The sequence below is a fragment of the Coregonus lavaretus genome, assembly GCF_964263955.1.
Source record: "Coregonus lavaretus genome assembly, chromosome: 21".
In the NCBI taxonomy this organism is placed as follows: Eukaryota; Metazoa; Chordata; class Actinopteri; order Salmoniformes; family Salmonidae; genus Coregonus; species Coregonus lavaretus.
The window spans coordinates 44,227,985-44,252,325 of NC_140008.1; the positions used below are offsets into that span (position 1 = coordinate 44,227,985).

Genomic DNA, 24,341 nt, shown 5'->3' on the forward strand with positions numbered 1-24,341 from the left:
AGGCAACATCCGAACTGAGCAAATGGGTAGAGCTGCCGCTTTCAAGGAGCCCGCTATGGCCTCCGAAGCACCATCAAACAGGCAAAGCGTCAATACAGGACTAAGGTCGAATGGTACTACACTGGCTCCGATGCTCGTCGGATGTGGCAGGGCTTGCAAGCTGTTACAGACTACAAAAGGGAAGCACAGCCGCGAGCTGCCCAGTAACACGAGCCCACCAGACAAGCTAAATTACTTATATGCTCGTTTTGAGGCAAGTAACACTGAAACATGCATGAGAGCATCAGCTGTTCCGGACGACTGTGTGATCACGCTCTCCATAGCCGATGTGAGTAAGACCTTTAAACAGGTCAACATTCACATGGCAGCAGGGCCAGACGGATTACCAGGACGTGTTCTCTGAGCATGCGCTGACCAACTGGCAAGTGTCTTCACTGACATTTTCAACCTCTCCCTGTCTGAGTCTGTAATACCAACATGTTTCATGCAGACCACCACAGTCCCTGAGCCCAAGAACACTAAGGTAACCTGCCTAAATGACTACTGACCCGTAGCACTCGTGTCTGTAGTCATGACGTGCTTTGAAAGGCTGGACATGGCTCACATCAACACCATTAACCCAGAAACCCTAGACCCACATAATTTGCATACCGCTCCAAAAGATCCACAGATGATGCAATCTCTATTGCACTCCACACCGCCTTTTCACACCTGGACAAAAGGAACACCTATGTGAGAATGCTATTCATTGACTACAGCTCAGCGTTCAACAACATAGTGCCCTCAAAGCTCATCACTAAGCTAAGGACCCTGGGACTAAACACCTCCCTCTGCAACTGGATCCTGGACTACCTGACTGGCCGCCCCCAGGTGGTAAGGGTAGGTAACAACACATATGCCACGCTGATCCTCAACACGAGGGCCCCTCAGGGGTGCGTGCTCTGTCCCCTCCTTTACTCCCTGTTCACTCATGACTGCATGGCCAGGCACGACTCCAACACCATCATTGGTAGGCCTGATCACCGACAACAATGAGACAGCCAATAGGGAGGAGGTCAGAGACCTGGCCGTGTGGTGCCTGGACAACAACCTCTCCCTCAACGTGATCAAGACAAAGGAGATAATTGTGGACTACAGGAAAAAGAAGAGGACGGAGCACGCCCCCATTCTCATCGACGGGGCTGTAGTGGAGCAGGTTGAGAGCTTCTATTTCCTTGGTCCAAGAGGCTTCCAAACAGCTTCTACCCCCAAGCCATAAGACTCCTGAACATCTAATCAAATGGCTACCCAGACTATTTGCATGCCCCCCCCCCACTCTTTTACGCTGCTGCCACTCTCTGTGTATTATCTATGCACAGTCACCTTAATAACTATACCTACATGTACATATTACCTCAATTACCTCGACTAACCGGTGCCCCCGCACATTGACTCGGTACCGGTACCCCCTGTATATAGCCTCGCTATTGTTATTTTTACTGCTGCTCTTTAATTATTTGTTACTTTTATTTCATTATTATTGTATTTTTGTATTATTTCTTGAAACGGCATTGTTGGTTAAGGGCTTATACGTAAGTATTTCACTGTACATGATGTATTCGGCGCATGTGACAAATATAATTTCATTTGATTTGATTCGATTTGATCAGAAAACCAGTCAGTATCTGGTGTGACCACCATTTGCCTCATGCAGCGTGACACATCTCCTTCGCATAGAATTGATCAGGCTGTTGATTGTGGCCTGTGGAATGTTGTCCCACTCCTCTTCAATGGCTGTGCGAAGTTGCTGGATATTGGTGGGAACTGGAACACACTGTCATACACATCGATCCAGAGCATTCCAAACTTGCTCAATGGGTGACTGTCTGTTGAGTATGTAAGCCGTGGAAGAACTGGGAAATGTTCAGCTTCCAGGAATTGTGTACAGATTCTTGCGACATGGGGCCATGCATTATCATGCTGAAACATGAGGTGGTGGCGGCGGATGAATGGCATGACAATGGGCCTCAGGATCTTGTCACAGTATCTCTGTGCATTCAAATTGCCATCGATAGAATACAATTGTGTTCGTTGTCCGTAGCTTATGCCTGCCCATAACATGTCCCCACCGTGGGGCACTCGGATCACCACACTGACATCAGCAAACCACTCGAGCACACAACGCCATACATGCTGTCTGCCATCTGCCTGGTACAGTTCAAACCGGGATTCATCTGTGAAGAGCACACTTCTCCAGCATGCCAGTGGACATCGAAGGTGAGCATTTGCCCACTGAAGTCGGTTTCGACGCCGAACTGCAGTCAGGTCAAGACCCTGATGAGGAGGATGAGCAAGCAGATGAGCTTCCCTAAGAGGGTTTCTGACATTTTGGGCAGAAATTATTCAGTTGTGCAAACACACAGTTTCATCAGCTGTCCGGGTGGCTGGTCTCAGACAATCCCGCAGTTGAAGAAGCCAGATGTGGAGGTCCTGTGCTAGCGTGGTTAATTGTGGTCTGCTGTTGTGAGGCCAGTTGGACGTACTGCCAAATTCTCTAAAACAATGTTGGCAACATCTCTGGTGGACATTCCTGCGGTCAGCATGCCAATTGTGGCATTGTGTTGTGTGACAAAACTGCACATTTAAGAGTGGCCTTTAATTGTTCCCCAGCACAAGGTGCACTTGTGTAATGATCATGCAGTTTAATCAGCTTCTTGATATGCCACACCTGTCTGGTGGATGGATTATCTTGGCAAAGGAGAAATGCTCACTATTAGGGATGTAAACAAATGTGTGCACAACATTTGAGATAAATATATTTTTTGTGCAAATGGAACATTTCTGGGATGATTTATTTCAACACTATAAATGTTGCTTCATATTTTTGTCCAGTATATGTTGCGATCATTAAAGAAATGACTAGTGTGATCAGGGCGAGATAGGCTCCTACTCTACAGTATGTGTCATCACGACAGAATCCCAACTCCGAATGGCAAGCTCACTGGTGACTAACCTGATTCATTCTGACAGCTTTCAGATTATCTTCCCATCACCCCCAAAAAGAAAACATAATAACTTGCAAAAAAAGAGAGGCTATGAATTTATAGCACTCCTTGATGTCAGCTGTCTTTGTGCATTGCAGAAACCACATTATGAGTTACTAGTAAATCATCTGGTAAATCAACACACTTTCTGTTTGGAATGTGCTGAATCTATAACCACAGGCATATTGACAGTGCTGACATTAGTTTGCCTATGCAGTAAATTGTGATTGAGAATCACACCAATCTGTAATGTCTTGAGGATGTTTGTTGGTAGCATGTTCTCTACAGTTAGACATTGTGAGGCCCAAAGGCCCATCCTTAATGACCTTTTAGTACTCTTACTAATTTTAGAGGTAAGTCTCAAACTAACTGTTCTCAATGAACCACAGATTAAAAATATCCTACTGGAATGGCATAATCCATGTAATCTGCCCCATAGCAAATTACTACCAGGTCTTTTTTGCTTATGTAAAGATGGGCTTTATAAAGACTAATTTAATCCTAGCATGGTTTTAATCAAATTATGCCTTTTATGCACACATTAACATGATAGGCCAACACGTATACACAATTTACCCTGAAAATTGGGAGAAATCATGAACTGAGTTTTGTAAAGTATTCATGGTGTTTATTCAAGTGCTGTATACTGTAGTACTTTCTCAATTCATGTCATTTTGGTGACAGTAAAGCCTGATTCAGCATGAGTGAGAGATGTGGCTTTGAGTCATTCATTATAAATAGGAGGAAACATCACATGGTTCAACCGCCTCATGAACAAACAAGGAAAGGAGGAGAAATGTAATGAGCAGATCTAGAAAAAATTATGATATTTGGCACAACGGGGTCATGTTGTTCTCTTGGTCGTGCGTCATTGTGACAGACATTGATGAAGTACCAATGACCAATTCAGAAAAAAATTAGCAATCTCTTCCTATTATAACATTTCTTAAAATGAACATTTTATCCATGTTCTGATACAAATGTGTAACACAAAATATTAGTTTGATTGTAATGTTTTTGTTTAATATATATATTTTTTAATGCTAATTTTACGTTCATCCCAGTCCAACTTTCAAAGCATTCAAGGAAAAATAATTTAATAGCCATTGTTTTTGCCTCCACACCATGACATGCTATTCTTTCTATTGCTCTTGCCTGTAAAATGCATTGTTGGGGGGATTTTAATTTTTTAATTTTTTCAGGCCCTTTATCTCCCAACTCCCCTTTCTGTAGTTTATCAGTGATTCTAATTAGTCTGTTCTCTTTCCCTCTGGGGATGAAATAATTTACAGCTACGTTGAATTATACAATCCTACATTCAACTAAATGCTGGGGAAATGAGATGCTCCAGGAAATTAACAAAATGAGAGCATATTTATTGGGAAAACATCATTGTGAAGTCCTTTGGTAAATCCTTTAAACACTTAAATTCATGAATAGAGGGGTGAGCCTTGGATAACACTGCTGTCAAGACCCTACTTTGAATGGAAATACAAGTTCCATATTTATCTCCTATCCCTTATGATGTATGAGGTCCCACATGAAAAAATACTACTATAGTATTCACTGTAGTGTTTTTGCGGACTAAAGTCAGCAAAAACACTACAGTGAATACTGTAGTATTTCCTTTAGTGTTGCGGACATGACTGTAGTATGCTGTAGTATTTACAGTTTACTATAGTGCATATATACTGTAGTAAAAAAAAACTGTAGTATATACTATAGTAATTACAGTAGTGTTTTTTTGCTGACGGATCGTTCAGAGATTCTGCTCTTTCTATAACCTGTAGGGAACACAATATATGGTCTATACTTGACATGTACGTTTCTCACTTATGGGTGACACAAATTGTGATATGGGGGAGGGGAATGGGCAAGGTATATACAAATTAAATATCGTAGCATATACTATAGTAATTACTTTAGTGTTTTTGCAGACTGTAATGTTTTTGCGGACATTACTATACTATTTACTGTAGTGTTCTTGCAGTCTGTATACTGTAGTATTTACTATAGTATTCTACAGTACACTACAAAATTGGCTGACAGTTTTTGTGACAACATCACAAAAATGAAGGCCGTATGGTGTTATGATTCTGGATGGTCAGATAGTTAGCAACAATGACAAATAGCTGCCATGTGGTGAATCGTAGATGGCTCATTTCAACTCGTTGTATATTGTTATTGATACCATGTCTTGTTTTGAGGTGTTTTGACTAATTTCATGTGAATGCTACTATGGCAAAAATGAACTTGCTAGCTAACCAACAACTGTAATGATGTATTTGAGAGGCGCTCATTGTGCTCATTGTGCAAATGTGTTTATGTTTTCAATAAACATGTGGAGACTAAATATAGTTTACATGTTGTCAACAATCTAAGCCAACCCCATCAGTTTTGCCCCATAGTTGCGCACAATTCGGTTTTGTTGCTAAACAACCAATTGTAAGCACTACACATGATTGAGGGATACTACAGTGTGTAGTGTAGTATTCTACAGTATACTACAGTTTACCACATCATTCTATAGTAAGTACTGTAGTATTCTATAGTAAACTGTAGTATTTGTTCATATGGGCGTGTCCCTGAATGTGTGTCCCTGATATGTCCCTGAGTTTGACTATGACATTGGCACAGAGTTTTTCCTGGTCAGGTAAGAACCATCCAGGAAATATCCAGTCCATTCACTTACCAGTGGTCATGTATCACACAGCCCTTCTCTGATCTTACCTGAGTCATTTCAGATCATTCAGCACCATTCATTCGTAATACTGCTGCCGGTCATACATTGAAAGGTGCATAAAGGTGCTAAGTTAACGAGGCTGGATCCAGTTTTATCACTCCACAGGCGAGGGGAATCAGACATGAATCTGAGCTGTCTGGCGTTCAGCACATCTCCGTTCCTCATCAGGTCTGTCTAATCTCACACAACACCCTCACAGTGCTCTGCAAGGTGAATTCATTATATGAAAGCAAAAACGTCATGGTCTGACATCATGTGGTCACTGGGGATTTTTGATCGATCTAAACAAAGGCTTTGCTTGTCTCCAGTGAAGACCTCTTGGTGTTACAGAGTTGGGCTTCAGGATGATATCTAATAAGTGGACATTTAAGTAACTGATGACAGGTGTAATGCTTGTAAAGATAATGATAATGTTGGTGGGGGAGGAATTGGTGTGTGGGAGGCAAAACGACAATAAAATCACCATGACACGGTGGACTGTGCAAGTTTACGCTAACAGGTTTTGACATGAATTAATACAACATTTAAGAAAGATATGCTTCATTACCACACAATTTCATGAATTAAATCTTGTTTGATAAAACATTTTATATTATAAAATAATTTTATGTAAGGGCTTTTATTTGCATGGACTGGTGATGTTATGATACAGTATGAGTGTCACAGGCCTGTTCTGTTTACAGGAAGCTAATTGGTGCGATCAGGAGTGTTTCTGTACAACTCTTCTCTCCATGGCTTGGGATTCACACTGGCTAAGACACTTCAGATCTGTGAGTTTATCCGTGTCAACATGTTAGAGGTGTCATATCCAGCACAGGGTGAAGAGAAGGATGACACCATAATAGACAAACCTCCAAATTAGTCTCCAAACTGTTGGTTATGACAGGCAGTAAAGGCTTATTAAGTTGCTTTTTCACAATTGTTGAGTATGCACTATAGCTATTAGGAACTGAACTGTTAAAAATGAATTTGGGGAATTTAGATTAAATACAGTGTGTCAGTACAGATTTTTTGCCACTTAAAAAAAATGACTTCCGTCTCGTGTGAGTATAGAAACAGGCCTATTTGTAAGGTTACTTTGTAAGAAACTATCAGACCTCAGGATAAGACAGAGATGCAGACAGTTCGAAATAACAAACGTTTTTTTACAAAACAGGGGGCAGGCAAACGACAGGTCAAGGGCAGGAAGAGGTCAGTAATCCAGGGCCGTGTCAAGAGGTACAGAGCGGCAGGAAGGCTCAGCGTCAGGGCAGGCAGAATGGTCAAAACCGGGAGAACTAGAAAACAGGAACTAACGAGAAACAGGAGTAAGGGAAAAAACGCTGGTAGGCTTGAAGAGACAAGGCAAATTGGCAACAGACAAACAGAAAACACAGGTATAAATGCACAGGGGATGATGGGGAAAATGGGCGACACCTGGAGGGGGGTGGAGACAAGCACAAGACAGGTGAAACAGATAAGTGTGTGACAGAAACGTGCCCTTACATTTAGCCTCTGTCTTTCACAGGGAGCAGAAAATAATTTCACTTTATCTACAGTGGGGGAAAAAAGTATTTAGTCAGCCACCAATTGTGCAAGTTCTCCCACTTAAAAAGATGAGAGACGCCTGTAATTTTCATCATAGGTACACGTCAACTATGACAGACAAAATGAGAAGAAAAAAATCCAGAAAATCAAATTGTAGGATTTTTTATGAATTTAATTGCAAATTATGGTGGAAAATAAGTATTTGGTCAATAACAAAAGTTTCTCAATACTTTGTTATATACCCTTTGTTGGCAATGACACAGGTCAAACGTTTTCACAAGGTTTTCACACACTGTTGCTGGTATTTTGGCCCATTCCTCCATGCAGATCTCCTCTAGAGCAGTGATGTTTTGGGGCTGTCGCTGGGCAACACGGACTTTCAACTCCCTCCAAAGATTTTCTATGGGGTTGAGATCTGGAGACTGGCTAGGCCACTCCAGGACCTTGAAATGCTTCTTACGAAGCCACTCCTTCGTTGCCCGGGCAGTGTGTTTGGGATCATTGTCATGCTGAAAGACCCAGCCACGTTTCATCTTCAATGCCCTTGCTGATGGAAGGAGGTTTTCACTCAAAATCTCACGATACATGGCCCCATTCATTCTTTCCTTTACACAGATCAGTCGTCCTGGTCCCTTTGCAGAAAAACAGCCCCAAAGCATGATGTTTCCACCCCCATGCTTCACAGTAGGTATGGTGTTCTTTGGATGCAACTCAGCATTCTTTGTCCTCCAAACACGACGAGTTGAGTTTTTACTAAAAAGTTATTTTTTGGTTTCATCTGACCATATGACATTCTCCCAATCCTCTTCTGGATCAACCAAATGCACTCTAGAAAACTTCAGACGGGCCTGGACATGTACAGGCTTAAGCAGGGGGACACGTCTGGCACTGCAGGATTTGAGTCCCTGGCGGCGTAGTGTGTTACTGATGGTAGGCTTTGTTACTTTGGTCCCAGCTCTCTGCAGGCCATTCACTAGGTCCCCCCGTGTGGTTCTGGGATTTTTGCTCACCGTTCTTGTGATCATTCTGACCCCACGGGGTGAGATCTTGTGTGGAGCCCCAGATCGAGGGAGATTATCAGTGGTCTTGTATGTCTTCCATTTCCTAATAATTGCTCCCACAGTTGATTTCTTCAAACCAAGCTGCTTACCTATTGCAGATTCAGTCTTCCCAGCCTGGTGCAGGTCTACAATTTTGTTTCTGGTGTCCTTTGACAGCTCTTTGGTCTTGGCCATAGTGGAGTTTGGAGTGTGACTGTTTGAGGTTGTGGACAGGTGTATTTTATACTGATAACCAGTTCAAACAGGTGCCATTAATACAGGTAACGAGTGGAGGACAGAGGAGCCTCTTAAAGAAGATGTTACAGGTCTGTGAGAGCCAGAAATCTTGCTTGTTTGTAGGGGACCAAATACTTATTTTCCACCATAATTTGCAAATAAATTCATAAAAACTCCTACAATGTGATTTTCTGGAATTTCTTTTCTCATTTTGTCTGTCATAGTTGACGTGTACCTATGATGAAAATTACAGGCCTCTTTCATCTTTTTAAGCGGGAGAACTTGCACAATTGGTGGCTGACTAAATACTTTTTTTCCCCACTGTATATAAATACAAAATGATACCCAGCTAATTGAAAGTTAAAATAACAGGTGCTCATTAAAAAATGTTCATCCCCAAATATGGTCATATTTCATTTGAGCTGTTTCTCTAATTCAATCGACCTTCAGTTTGAAATCCCTGACGTGTCCTTCATTAGTCATTAACAGCTGCTTTCTTCTCTCAGGAGATAGTTGGATCGTTGTTTTTGGCTTGTTTTGCGTAACGGGCTACTGGCTGCGCGTGATTTTGAATTCTCAGCAAAGCAGGGATAATTAGAGGGACCCTTTGAACTTTAGAAAACTCCTGCATGAGATGAATGAGTTGCATTTTTTTCCAGAATTACCGCCCCGGGAATACGCGCATGTTGTTTGTGGAGAGCTAACAGACACCATTCAAAAGTGTGTCCACCAGATACTTCAAGGGCATCTTCACCACTGGGGTATGCAGCTGAATATTAAGATATTTTCTCCTCATTTATCTGAAGAACAGGATGCATCCACTAAGCATTAAAATGAGAAGTGTCACGATGGGACAGTGGGTTTAGGGTGAATTGTAAATGTCAGAATATCTAGCTATGAACTACTATATCATTAGCACAGAAATCCACTTGTTTGCAGCGACACCCTTGGCAGACTGAACACTGATTTAATGTGTCATGCCATACGAATGACTTGTCTGCACACACACACACACACACACACACACACACACACACACACACACACACACACACACACACACACACACACACACACACACACACACCTTGCAGGTTGGAGATTGTCTGGATATTTCTTATTTCATGGATTTGTTACAGCAAGAGTTTTTTAAAATTGTCTCAGAGAATTTTTTGAAGCAAACCTCTACGTAACCTTCCCGTTTCCATCCTGTCTGATGGAGTTACGCTTCTTATTCCTTTAATAAAGTCGGACACAAAGGAAATATCCTCTTTCTGGACCCGCTGTCTGCAAACACTGTGTCACCTACCTTTCTCCATCACACTTCCCTTCGGATGTTTCCAGTAAACTTCATGTATAAGTTGTGTATAAGTCAGTGAGACTAAACTATCGATTGGTGAGCCGGTGTTTCTGCCACGGACGACAGAGGAGTGTGCACACTCCTTGTCCTTCCACCATGGGCTGTGTTTGTTGCAAGTTTGTCGACTGTTGTGACGTCTTCAACGCTGTTTGGGCTGTGAGTGTTTGGGCTCCCTTAAATGATGTGTGTAGCTTGGTATTTTGTTCAGTCCTCCCCGGCTAATGAGCCAGTAATCAGGCAAAAGATTTGGGGTTGCCTTGAGGAGCGGACTAGTTTCATTTTCTTTGTTATATGTTTGTTTGTATGTTTTGTCACCACTTCCCCAGAAACCTCCAGGGCTGGCTGTCCTTAGTAGGAGTTGTTGTTAGAGAGCATAGGCAAATCCTATGAATGAATGCGTGTGCTTCCGCATGTTAATGGCCACAAGTGTGTCATCATCTTACCAAGAGTGTGCAATCACTAGTGTGTTCTCTGCTTACCCATTGTGTGTGATCATGAGTGTGTTATCATTTTACACACTCACGTGTAATCATGTGTGCTATCTTACAAAGAGTGTTTCACCACAAGTGTGCTATTTTTTCTTTCCCTGTTGGTAATTATTTTGCGTGTTCCCTAAGTGGTAGTTGCAGCCAGTGAGTGTGTTCCAATGTTGTGACCCGTCTACATTTATGAATTGTATGTATTGCTGCTCACTTTTAATAAACCTCACTTGGCACTTTGTTTAATTCTGTTGTACATCATTCATTTGAAAGGACCTGTGTTTAGTTTCGTCCCGAGGACATCCTATGTAGTAAAGTTTACATGTAGATGATTGTTTGCATTGTCAGGTTCTGAACACATAGCGTTCTGCCATGGCAGTACACACTATGAATGGTATTTGCAACAACTATTGTAGCTCAAAATAAGTATTTTAAATGGTCAGGCCTTGCCTACATATTGGCACAAAGGAATGACTGTTGCATCATCCTTTGGTATGAAATTGTACATTTTAAAGAAAGCATCAAGGGTTACAAGTGAATAATTAATAAGCAGAGGGTGAGAATCAGATCGGATCTTTCCCCCAGCTTATGGATACATTTTATATTTTAGTCATTTAGCAGACACTCTTATCCAGAGCGACTTACAGTTAGTGAGTGCATACATTTTTCATACTGGCCCCCCGTGGGAAACGAACCCACAACCCTGGCGTTGCAAGCGCCATGCTCTACCAACTGAGCTACAGGCGACTACTTAATCCAAACCTTTCTTCGGGCCAACATCAGACGAATGGGGCTTTTGCTGTGGAATATCAAATCTGCATCAAACTAACTTTTTACTGATAGAGGGCTGTTAAATATAGGCAAAAGGTGGCTATTTGAAGAATCTCAAATATAAAATATATTTTGATTTGTTTAACACTTTTTTGGTTACTACATGATTCCATATGTGTTATTTCATAGTTGTGATGTCTTCACTATTATTCTACAATGTAAAACATAGTGAAAATAAAGAAAAACCCTTGAATGAGTAGGTGTTTCCAAACTTTTGACTGGTAGTGTATACAAAAGTATATGGACACCCCTTCAAATTAGTGGATTCTGCTATTTCAGCCACACCCGTTGCTGACAAGTTTATAAAATCGAGCACAAAGCCATGCAATCTCCATAGACAAACATTGGCAGTAGAATGGCCTCACTGAAGAGCTTAGTGACTTTCAAAGTGGCACCGTCATGGAATGCCACCTTTCCAACAAATCAGTTCGTCAAATTTCTGCCCTGCTAGAGCTGCCCCGGTCAACTGTAAGTAATGTTATTGTGAAGTGGAAACGTCTAGGAGCAACAACGGCTCAGCCGCGAAGTGGTAGGCCACACAAGCTCACAGAACGGGACCGCCGAGTGCTGAAGCGCGTATAAATCGTCTGTCCTCGGTTGCAACACTCACTACCGAGTTCCAAACTGCCTCTGGAAGCAAAGTCAGCACAAGAACTGTACGTCGGGACCTTCATGAAATGAGTTTCCATGGCCGATCAGCCGCAGACAAGCCTAAGATCACCATGTGCAATGCCAAGCTAGCCGCCATTGGACTCTGGAGCAGTTGAAACACGTTCTCTGGAGTGATGAATCATGCTTCACCATCTGGCAGTCCGACGGACAAATCTGGGTTTGGCGGATGCCAGGAGAATGCTACCTGCCCGAATGAATAGTGCCAACTGTAAAGTTTGGTGGAGAAGGAATAATGGTCTGAGGCTGTTTTTCATGATTGGGGCTATGCCCCTTAGTTCACGTGAAGTGAAATCTTAACGCCACAGCATACAATGACATTCTAGACGATTCTGTGCTTCCAACTTTTGGAAGTTTGGAAAAGGCCCTTACCTGTTTCAGCATGACAATGCCCCTCTGCACAAAGCGAGGTCCATACAGAAATGGTTTGTCGAGATCGGTGGGGAAGAACATGACTGGCCTGCACAGAACCCTGACCTCAACCCCATCGAACACCTTTGGGATGAATTGGAACGCCGACTGCGAGCCAGGCCTAATCGCCCAACATCAGTGCCCGACCTCACTAATGCTCTTGAGGCTGAATTGAAGCAAGTCCCCGCAGCAATGTTCCAACATGTAGTGGAAAGCCTTCCCAGAAGGGTGGAGGCTGTTACAGCAGTAAAGGGGGGACCAACTCCATATTAATGCCCATGATTTTTGAATGACATGTTCGACAAGCAGGTTTCCACATAATTTTGGTCATGTAGTGTACCTCTAGATGTTGTACAGGAGGAACTATGAACTAACATACTGTATCAGTAGCACAGACATCCACTTGTTTGCAGTGATGCCCTTGGCACACTGAACACTGATTTAATGCGTCACGCCATACGAATGACTTGAGTGTCTGGTCTCTCTCTCTCACACCCACACACACACACACACACACACACACACACACACACACACACACACACACACACACACACACAAACACACACACACACACGCCTTTCAGGTTGGAGTTTGGCTGGATATTTCTTATTTCATGGATTAGTTAGAGCAAGAGCTTTTTAAATTGTCTCTGAGAGAGCATTTTTGAAGCAAACCTCTACGTAACCTTCCCGTTTCCATGCTGTCTGATGGAGTTACGCTTCTTATTCCTTTAATAAAGTCGGACACAAAGGAAATATCCTCTTTCTGGACCCGCCGTCTGCAAATTCTGTGTTACCTACCTTTATCCATCACACTTCCCTTTCGATGTTTCCAGTAAACTGTAGATTATTTACATTGTGAGGTTCTGAACACAAAGGTTTTTGCCATGGTAGTACAAACTATGAATAGTATTTGCAACAACTATTGGAGCTCAAAATATGTATTTTAAATGGTAAGGCCTTGCCTACATATTCCCACAAAGGAATGACTGTTGGTTCATCCTTTGGTATGACATTTTACATTTAAAAAGCATCAAGGGTTTCAAGTCAATGATTAATAAGCAGCGGGTGAGAATGAAATCAGATCTTTTCACTAGTTTATGGATAGACAACTTAATCCCAACCTTCCCTTTCTTTGGGCCAACATCAGACGAATGGTGCTTTTGCTGTGGACTACCAAATCTGCATAAACATTTCTTTTTACTGACAGAGAACTGTATATCCCTTACCTTTAATGAACAAGCATTGGCCTCAGGGCCTCACTTGAATAAACTAGCTTCAAAGCCTGAGAGCTGCTCACTAAAATACTTCACTTGACGACTTTTATAGCAGTTCAATTTCCATGACCCAGTCACTGAGGCCAGACAGGAATACATGCAGAAAAACAGGAGGACATCATCCTTTACAGTTGGTTAATGAAGGCTTCCATGCACAGATGTACAGTGGGGAGAACAAGTATTTGATACACTGCCGATTTTGCAGGTTTTCCTACTTACAAAGCATGTAGAGGTCTGTCATTTTTATCATAGATACACTTCAACTGTGAGAGACGGAATCTAAAACAAAAATCCAGGAAATCACATTGTATGATTTTTAAGTAATTAATTTGCATTTTATTGCATGACATAAGTATTTGAGTAGTGCGTACGGCCCAGTACATCACTGGGGCCAAGCTTCCTGCCATCCAGGACCTCTATACCAGGCGGTGTAAGAGGAAGGCCCTAAAAATTGTAAAAGACTCCAGCCCCCCTAGTCATAGACTGTTCTCTCTGCTATCGCATGGCAAGCTGTACCGGAGCTCCAAGTCTAGGTCCAAAAGGCTTCTTAACAGCTTCTACCCCCAAGCCATCAGACTCCTGAATAGCTAATCATGGCTACCTGGACTATTTACAATGCCACCCCACCCCATCCGACCAAACTCCATCCCCCTCTTTTACGCTGCTGCTACTCTAATTATTATTTATGCATAGTCACTTTAACTCTACCCACGTACATATTACCTCAATTACCTCGACTAACCGGTGCCCCCGCACATTGACTCTGTACCGATACCCCAGTACCGTAGTATGTACAGTGGGGAGAACAAGTATTTGATACACTGCCGATTTTGCAGGTTTTCCTACTTACAAAGCATATAGAGGTCTGTAATTTTTATCATAGCTACTCTTCAACTGTGAGAGACGGAATCTAAAACAAAAATCCTGAAAATTACATTGTATGATTTTTAAGTAATTAATATGCATTTTTTTGCATGACATACGTATTTGATCACCTACCAACCAGTAAGAATTCCGGCTCTCACAAACCTGTTAGTTTTTCTTTAAGAAGCCCTCCTGTTCTCCACTCATTACCTGTATTAACTGCACCTGTTTGAACTCGTTACCTGTATAAAAGACACCTGTCCACACACTCAATCAAACAGACTCCAACCTCTCCACAATGGCCAAGACCAGAGAGCTGTGTAAGGACATCAGGGATAAAATTGTAGACCTGCACAAGGCTGGGATGGCCTACAGGACAATAGGCAAGCAGCTTGGTGAGAAGGCAACAACTGTTGGCGCAATTATTAGAAAATGGAAGAAGTTCAAGATGACGGTCAATCACCCTCGGTCTGGGGCTCCATGCAAGATCTCACCTCGTGGGGCATCAATGATCATGAGGAAGGTGAGGGATCAGCCCAGAACTACACGGCAGGACCTGGTCAATGACCTGAAGAGAACTGGGACCACAGTCTCAAAGAAAACCATTAGTAACACACTACGCCGTCATGGATTAAAATCCTGCAGCGCACGCAAGGTCCCCCTGCTCAAGCCAGCGCATGTCCAGGCCCGTCTGAAGTTTTCCAATGACCATCTGGATGATCCAGAGGAGGAATGGGAGAAGGTCATGTGGTCTGATGAGACAAAAATAGAGCTTTTTGGTCTAAACTCCACTCACCGTAATTGGAGGAAGAAGAAGGATGAGTACAACCCCAAGAACACCATCCCAACCGTGAAGCATGGAGGTGGAAACATCATTCTTTGGGGATGCTTTTCTACAAAGGGGACAGGGCAACTGCACCGTATTGAGGGGAGGATGGATGGGGCCATGTATCATGAGATCTTGGCCAACAACCTCCTTCCCTCAGTAAGAGCATTGAAGATGGGTCGTGGCTGGTTCTTCCAGCATGACAACGACCCGAAACACACAGCCAGGGCAACTAAGGAGTGGCTCCTTAAGAAGCATCTCAAGGTCCTGGAGTTGCCTAGCCAGTCTCCAGACCTGAACCCAATAGAAAATCTTTGGAGGGAGCTGAAAGTCTGTATTGCCCAGCGACAGCCCTGAAACCTGAAGGATCTGGAGAAGGTCTATATGGAGGAGTGGGCCAAAATCCCTGTTGCAGTGTGTGCAAACCTGGTCAAGACCTACAGGAAACATATGATCTCTGTAATTGCAAACAAAGGTTTCTGTACCAAATATTAAGTTCTGCTTTTGTGATGTATCAAATACTTATGTCATGCAATAAAATGCAAATGAATTACTTAAAAATCATACAATGTGATTTTCTGGATTTTTTTTTTAGGAAAACCTGCAAAATCGGCAGTGTATCAAATACTTGTTCTCCCCACTGTAAGTCCCTTGAGTACCATTCAAGACATTATAACACAATTTTCAGTAACTCTTGGTGTAATTGCTAAGCTTAGAACAGAACATAATCACTTCATGAACACACTATGAAAATGTGTAAACAGAGTCAAAGTTTATTTAATCTAACTTGAAAAAGGATTTAGTATAAAATGAAGTCCTCCTTTTAATGTTTAATGTTCCCTGATCTTCCCTATAAACTATTGTGCCTTCCAGCCTGTAGCAAACCCCATCCTCGTCCTTCTCTGCATGATCACTGGGATCTGCTGGAAAACCCACTCTGGATTCCCCTACTCTAACATGCAGAGGAGTTACATACAGTACACACAATAAACAGTGTTATCATCCTCTCCTCAGCCTTTAGAAATGACAGGAATAACACCTATGAGCAGCAACCCATTCACACTAAATCCTCCCTATTCAGGACTGTTGTGGGCTGCTACAATAAGGCTAGGAAGCTTTGGCAGAATGTGAAAGCAGTTGACCATCCCAGCACACCTTACTTTGTTGCTCCAGTCTGGGTCATCTGTATCCATACCAAAACTTAATCTCTGGGCTTTTCTAGGGGGCTTTTTCACTGGCATCTGGCTGACAAAGTGGAGCCAAGCGCAAGGCACAGTACGGCAGGGCAGGTCGGCTGGCTCAAAATTGCTGTGGAGATAATAGGAGAGGATACAGTCAATTTCAAATTGACTCCCACTTATCAGAGATGGCACTAGCTGGCTGGATAGCTGGATGTGCTATTTGGCTGTGCTGTAGCCTGGGATAGCATATGACTGGGGCCTTATCGCGATGCACCTCACACATCCCGGGCCATGTGATTGATCAGCTGTGGACCCAGCATGTCAGGGTCTGATTCAAGGGCTCTTTCAAGGTCTTTAACCTCCACGGGGACATTGGATTTCAGTGGAATAAGCATTACTTCAGGTCATTTCATATAAAGGTCTGACGGATTGAGCAATGCTTTTGCCATTCTGCCTCCGTAAATGCTCCTTTGTTTGGGATGGAGGGAATCAGGGAACACAATGAGATGGAGCACTGCATGGTTAATAATGCATTAGATATGTATGTGCTAGACTAATACCGCCTCTCTAATGACTGGCAATGTGGATACTTAACCCATACGTAAACTCGCCGCAGTCACACAAGTACTTAAAAAGCCTGGATCTGACCCCGACAACCTCCAGAACTACAGGTCTATCTCTAACCTGCCCTTCCCGAGTAAGCTCCTCGAACGTGCTGTGTCTAGCCAACTCCAACACCATCTGGACGATCACAATCTACTCCAGCCCTTCCTGTCGGGTTTCAGAGCTAGACACAGCACAGAGGCTGCCTTGGTAAGGGTCACCAATGACCTCCTCATGAATGCTGACTCTGGGGCTGCCAGCATCCTCATACTGCTGGACTGGTTCATGTCCTATAAATAAATAAATAGGTCATTTAGCAGACGCTCTTATCCAGAGCGACTTACAGGAGCAATTAGGGTTAAGTGCCTTGCTCAAGGGCACATCGACAGATTTTTCACCTAGTCGGCTCGGAGATTAGAACCAGCGACCTTTCGGTTATCTCACTTATCGCTCCCAGTTTGTAGCAATCAGACCTAGTAGGTCAGACACAGTTGTGGTCCGCCAGGGGGTCCCTCAAGGCTAGGTCCTGGGGCCACTACTGTTTTGTGTCTACATGCTGCCCCTGGGAAATATCTTGAGGAAACATGGACTGGGCTTTCACTTTTATGCTGACGACACTCAGCTGTATGTTTCAACAAACAATGACACTGCCAATGCCACAACACTCCTGGTCAGTTGCCTGCATGACATCAAAGCGTGGATGCAGCAGAGTTTCCTGCAGTTAAACTGCAAAAAGACGGAGGTCGTCCTGATTGGTACTCACACCATCATTAACAACATCAGCAGCTACGGCCTCAATATTGATGGTTTCAAGGTCCCCCCCTCCAGTGAGGTTCACAACCTGGGTGTGATATTTGACAGTCAGCTCTCATTTGAGGCCCACATCAAAAGTGTGACCATCTACGGAACATTGCCAGGTTATGACCTATGCTGTCACAACCTGCAGCTAAGCGACTCATCCACGCCTTTATTTCATCCCGTCTGGACTATTGTAAAGCCCTGTTTGTTGGCGCATCTGCCAAGTGCCTAGAAGGCTACAATATGTCCAGAACTGTGCTGCACGTTTCCTCACTCACACCTTCCCCCGTGAGCACATCACTCCAGTGCTGTTCAACCTCCACTGGCTCCCCATATGCTCACACAATTACCTGTCTGACCTCATCCTACCCTTCCGCCCTCCAGGTCCATATCCCATTAGCAACCCCACAGCAGACTACAAACTTTGGGCTCTATGTTGTGCGGCTCTTCTGCTGTATTTAGTTTAGTTGATTAATTTTACCATTTAAAAACAAGCACCCATAAAACTTGAAAAAGACATACAGTACCAGTCAAAAGAATGGACACAGCCACTCATTCAAGGGTTTTTCTTTATTTTTACTATTTTCTATATTGTAGATGAATAGTGAAGACATCAAAACTATGAAATAACACATACGGAATCATGTCGTAACCAAAAAAGTGTTAAACAAATCAAAATATATTTTATATTTGAGATTCTTCAAATAGCCACCCTTTGCATTGATGACAGCTTTGCACACTCTTGGCATTCTCTCAACCAGCTTCATGACATAGTCACCTGGAATGCATTTCAATTAACAGGTGTGCCTTGTTAAAAGTTATTTTGCGGAATTTTTTTCCTTCTTAATTCGTTTGAGCCAATCAGTTGTGTTGTGACAAGGTAGGGGTGGTATACAGAAGATAGCCCTATTTGGTAAAAGACCAAGTCCATATTATGGCAAGAACAGCTCAAATAAGCAAAGAGAAACGACAGTCCATCATTACTTAAAAAAATGTAAATGTACTTTAAGACATGAAGGTCAGTCAATACAGAACAATTCAAAAACTTTGAAGGTTTGTTAAAGTGCAGTCGCAAAAACCATCAAGAGCTATGATGAAACTGGCTCTCATGAGGACCGCCACAGGAAAGAAAGACCCAGAGTTTCCTCTGCTGCAGAGGATAAATTCATAAGAGTTAACTGCACCTCAGATTGCAGCCCAAATATATGCTTCACAGAGTTCAAGTAAGAGACACATCTCAACATCAACTGTTCAGAGGAGACTGTGAATCTGGCTTTCATGGTCAAATCGCTGCAAAGAAACCACTACTAAAGGACACCAATAAGAAGAAGAGACTTGCTTGGGCCAAGAAACACGAGCAATGGACATTACACAGGTGGAAAGTTGTCCTTTGGTCTGGAGTCCAAATTTGAGATTTTTGGTTCCAACCGCCCTGTCTTTGTGAGACGCGGTGTGGTTGAACTGATGATCTCTGCATGTGTATTTCCCACCGTGAAGGATGGAGGAGGAGGTGTTATGGTGTGGGGGTGCTTTGCTGGTGACACTGTCTGTGATTTATTTATAATTCAAGGCACACTTAACCAGCATGGCTAACACAGCATTCTGCAGCGATACACTCTCCCATCTGGTTTGGGCTTAGTGGGACTATCATTTGTTTTTCAACAGGACAATGACCCAACACACCTCCAGGCTGTGTAAGGGCTATTTTACCAAGAAGGACAGTGATGGAGTGCTGCATCAGATGAACTGGCCTCCACAATCAAATTGAGATGGTTTGGGATGAGTTGGACTGCAGTGTGAAGGAAAAGCAGCCAACAAGTGCTCAGCATATGTGGGAACTCCTTCAAGACTTTTGGAAAAGCATTCCAGGTTAAGCTGGTTGAGAGAATACCAAGAGTGTGCAAAGCTGTCATCAAGGCAAAGGGTGGCTACTTTGAAGAATTTAAAATCTAAATTGTATTTTGATTTGTTAAACACTTTTTTGGTTACTAAATGATTCCATATTTGTTATTTCATAGTTTTGATGTCTTCACTATTATTCTACAATGTAGAAGATAGTAAAAAATTAAGAAAAACCCTTCAATGAGTAGGTGTTCTCAAACTTTTGACCAGTAGTGTATATATTCTAAATCCATTCCTTACTTAGATTTGTGTTTATTGGGTATATGTTGTGAAATTGTTAGATATTACTTGTTAGATATTACTGCACTGTCGGAGCTAGAAGCACAAGCATTTCGCTACACCCGCAATAACATATGCTAAACAAGTGTATGTGACCAATAAAATTTGATTTGATTTGATTTGCACGCTCCCTCAAAACTGTTGTGTGACAAAACTGCACATTTTAGAGTGGCCTTTTATTGTCTCCAGCACAAGGTGTACCTGTGTATTGATCATCTTGTTTAATTATCTTCTTGATATGCCACACCTGTCAGGTGGATGGATTATCTTGGCAAATTACAAATGCAATGCTCACTAACATGGATGTAAACAAATTTGTGCACAACATTTTTGAGAAATAAGCTTTTTGTGCGTACGGATAATTTCTGGGATCTTATATTATTATTATTTCAGCTCATGAAACATGGGACCAACAGTTTACATGTGGCGTTTATATTTTTGTTCGGTGTAGTATAATCAAATTATAAAACCACTAACTATAAGATTTCACCTTCCTTATAACTGTAAAATACATATATGTATTTTTAGTGTTAGAGAAAATGTGTATATTTTCTAAAGGTCTCTCTTGATCAAAACATCTGTCCCCACCACTGTGAATGTTACCCTAGGCTTTAGCTTGGCTTCCTGAACTCGTCAGGAGTTCACCTTTCATCTCATATTCATCATGTCCATCTTTGACAAACAGAACGTGTTTTTTGTCTAAAATCTATTAATTATTTTAGATTCATGGCTATAAATCGATCTCTGAATGTGCTATAGTGATGAACACTCTCTCCTGCTACGGTACAATGCAAGGATTGCAGGCATGTGGTTTGTCAGTGGCTGTGACGTAGGGTTCAGCCAGGAGTTGGACATTTGGAAGAGCGAATTAAATGGAAGGAGGGACATTTCTGTCCTTGAGAACCAGGGCTATCACTCAATGTAAGCCGTTTCGAACTACAGTGTCCACAAATCGATTCATGAGCAAAAATGTAGGTCGGAACCTGTACCTGAACCACGCAGGGGACTTTACGTCTAAGAGGTTTTAAGACACTGCTCAGACAAACTCTGAGCAAGGAGTAAAATCAACTCATAAAATGTTATCTCAGCTGGTAATCACGACAGTTTGAGTTATCGCAAAGGAAAGATAGTGATGACGCTCATTGACATTGTTGCAAATGATGGGGAAATACCAATCGCGATAAGGCATCGCCAGCTGTGAACACTATAGCATTCTTGAGACAACCACGGTGAATGTGACTGTAGGCTACATCAAATGTTGCAATGGTAAAATGTTTGATATAAGTTTTGCCTGACACGATCACTTTGCGTACTCTTAATTATTGCCTAATATGTTGGTATGCATTACCTTTTTTAAACCAATTCTGATTGTTGTAAAAGTGGAATTCTGCCAATATTACCGTTTTATCAACACACTCGTCACTCCCAACTCTAAATCGCTTTTGGCACAGTACACATCAAGTCACTTGCCGATAATGTTGCATACAATGTTGCATACAACATTTGAACAGTCTATCATTTTCATCGAGCAAAATCAAAGTTAACATAAGCCCTAGATGCCTTAAATTGCCCAGTTTTTAGGCATGCCCAATTTAGGCATATTTATTTGCAATGTGATGTTGCGCTCCAAAGGGATAACTTAAAAATAACATGACGTAGGTCATTAAGTAATCAAAATAAATTTGTATTTATTTATTAGCCTAGTAGTTATTTAAGCTTATCATGTGAAATAGACCTAATGTGAAATCATTGTCAAAAGAGCAAGAGATACTGTTGCATGTAGGTCTAGATTATTTATGGACTGATCATATAGAAATATCAAAACATTATTTTAACAACTCCAAAGCAATTGAATGTGGCGCAGGAACCACAGACTTGCTGCATTTTTCTATTATCAAGACACCTGCTGGTAACTCTTGACTGGTTAAGACAGTTCATGACTAAAATGTCTCTATTCTCAGCATCTACAACCAATTTTCTACTCTGAGACGCTTTGTGGATACGAGCCCTGAAGTCCTCAACAGGATAGTAAAACAAGGAAAGTGGGGACATTTCGCCAGTCCCCACAAGGAAAAAGGCTATTTTAGGTTTAGGGGTTAGGTTTAGGGAAAATAGGATTTTGAATGGGAATCAATTGTTGTGTCCCCACAAGGATAGTAAAACTAATGTGTGTGTGTGTGTGTGTGTGTGTGTGTGTGTGTCTGCATGTGTGTGTGTCTCTCCATGTGTGTGTCTCTCCATGTGGGTGTATGCTGTCATAAGACTGTGTGACTCTCAGGGGGCCTCTTCTTTTTTCTGGATCTCAGCCTTGCAGTACTCTGTGATTAAAGGCCTAGGAGCAGAGAAGTAGGAGGGTTCTCTCTAGATACCAGTATCGCAGCACATATCACCTGTCAGCCACCCATCAACTGACGCCAAGCAGCTTTCAGGGTTGTGTGTGTGTGTGTGTGTGTGTGTGTGTGTGTGTGTGTGTGTGTGTGTGTGTGTGTGTGTGTGTGTGTGTGTGTGTGTGTGTGTGTGTATGTGTGTGTGTGTGTGTGTGTGTTTGCGTGTGTGTGTGTGTGTTACTATCCTCGTGGGTACCGGAAGTCCCCACAAGCATAGTAAAACAAGGAAAATTCTCCCTTGTGCGGACATTTCCCAGAGTCCCACAAGGACAAAGGCTATTTTAGGCTTAGGGTTTACGTTTAGGGTTACAATTAGGATTAGGGGTTAGGAGTTAAGGTTAGTGGTTAGGGTTAAGGTTAGGCTTAGGGTTAGAGAAAATAGGATTTTTTTATGGAAATAAATTTTAGGTCCCCACGAGGATAGTAAAACATAAGCTGCGTGTGTGTTGTTTATGTGTGTGTGTGTCTGCACGTGTGTGTCTCTCCATGTGTGTGTGTGCTGTCATGAGACTGTGTGACTCTCAGGGGGCCTCTTCTTCCTTCTGGCCCTCAGCTTGGCAGTAATCTGTGATTAAAGGCCTAGAAGCAGAGGAGTAGGAGGGTTCTCTCTAGATACCAGCATCGTACCGCATATCACCTGTCAGCCACCCATCAAATGACACCAAGCAGCTTTCAGGGGGAGGTGAGTGTGCGTTTGTGTGTGTGTGTGTGTGTGTGTGTGTGTGTGTGTGTGTGTGTGTGTACATGTGTGTGTCTTCCCACATGGGATGCCATGAATCAAAACATTCCACAACTTTCAGCAGCAAAATCAAAATAGAGTTTCTGAGCTCCTGGAGGATTTGTTCTGTTTGGGTTAACACTGGAGTTTTTTTCATAGCAGTGTCCCTCTCCCTCTCCTGACATGCCAAAAATAAAAATAACTGTTCTATCTCACTCCATATGAATGAAAAGAGACAAGTTTTCAACTTGTATCAGCCTGTGGCACCCAAGGGAAAGATTACAGATGTTTGCAGAGCTACGTTTAAAAAATAACCCACACAAGAATACTTTTTAATAACAATATTCACACAACAAAGACAAAACAAGGAACTTCAAGATTAGCTTAGGGTTGCATGCTTGTGACAACCAGCCAGTTATTGTGCCTCAGTTGTACCAACCAGGTCATCCGTGATACAAGTCAGTATTTGATGTCCATCCATGTTTGAGGACGTCAGGAGATGACGTTGAAACCGGCCATTAGAAACGCTGTTTCCTAAAACTAGGTTTTGGTTTTACTAGGGGATGGCAGATATGCGTAAGCATCTGCCTCTAGTGCCAAATGTTGTATTTTCGAATCCAGCGATAGAAAGTTGTTTTTGACATTTTTGTTATAAGCCTCGGAGTAAAAAATTTGGTGTCAATGCCTAAACTTAACCTTAAACACTTTGAAATTTGACTTTGGAACAACTTTGACATTTGACATTTGAGAAACATGGATGAACATCTAATTCTGATGTGAGACTGTGAGAGCTTGTTGGTTGTACAGTATATGTATCAACTTTACAACTGTATGTTGCTTAAAAACCATACACAGAAGTCACTTGTCAAGATAACCTTCAACGCACTCTCCGGAGAGGTGTTAGGGGTGATAATATTTCCCTGATTTAGAGGTTTAGTTAGAGGTCTTATTGAACTATTGAACAGAGGAAACCATGTCATCTTAGTGGGGAAAAAACAACAAGAAAACACTGAGTCATATATTCGGAATATTTCAACATACGTTTGATGTCCATATAAATAATGTAACAGCATGCTAATGCTGGATGGAAGATGCATGCAACATGCATCTTTGCTTGGTGCGCCACAGGAGAACACCTACGACCAGGATGGATGGTCTCTCACCTAATTACTGTTGGCTAATTA

At 42.3% G+C, this 24,341-nt stretch overlaps 1 pseudogene across 1 annotated transcript in view; it reads right to left on the bottom strand.

Annotated features, from left to right (window-relative positions):
• Positions 1 to 17,360, bottom strand: part of LOC311149167 — a 62,325-nt pseudogene extending 44,965 nt beyond the window's left edge. The window contains exons 1-2 of the transcript in view: positions 17,224 to 17,360; positions 16,450 to 16,597 (exon numbers count right to left, since the gene is read on the bottom strand). The product of the transcript in view is annotated as an uncharacterized misc_RNA (transcript). The remainder of the gene's footprint in view (positions 1 to 16,449; positions 16,598 to 17,223) is intronic.
• Between the last annotated feature and the right edge of the window lie 6,981 nt (positions 17,361 to 24,341).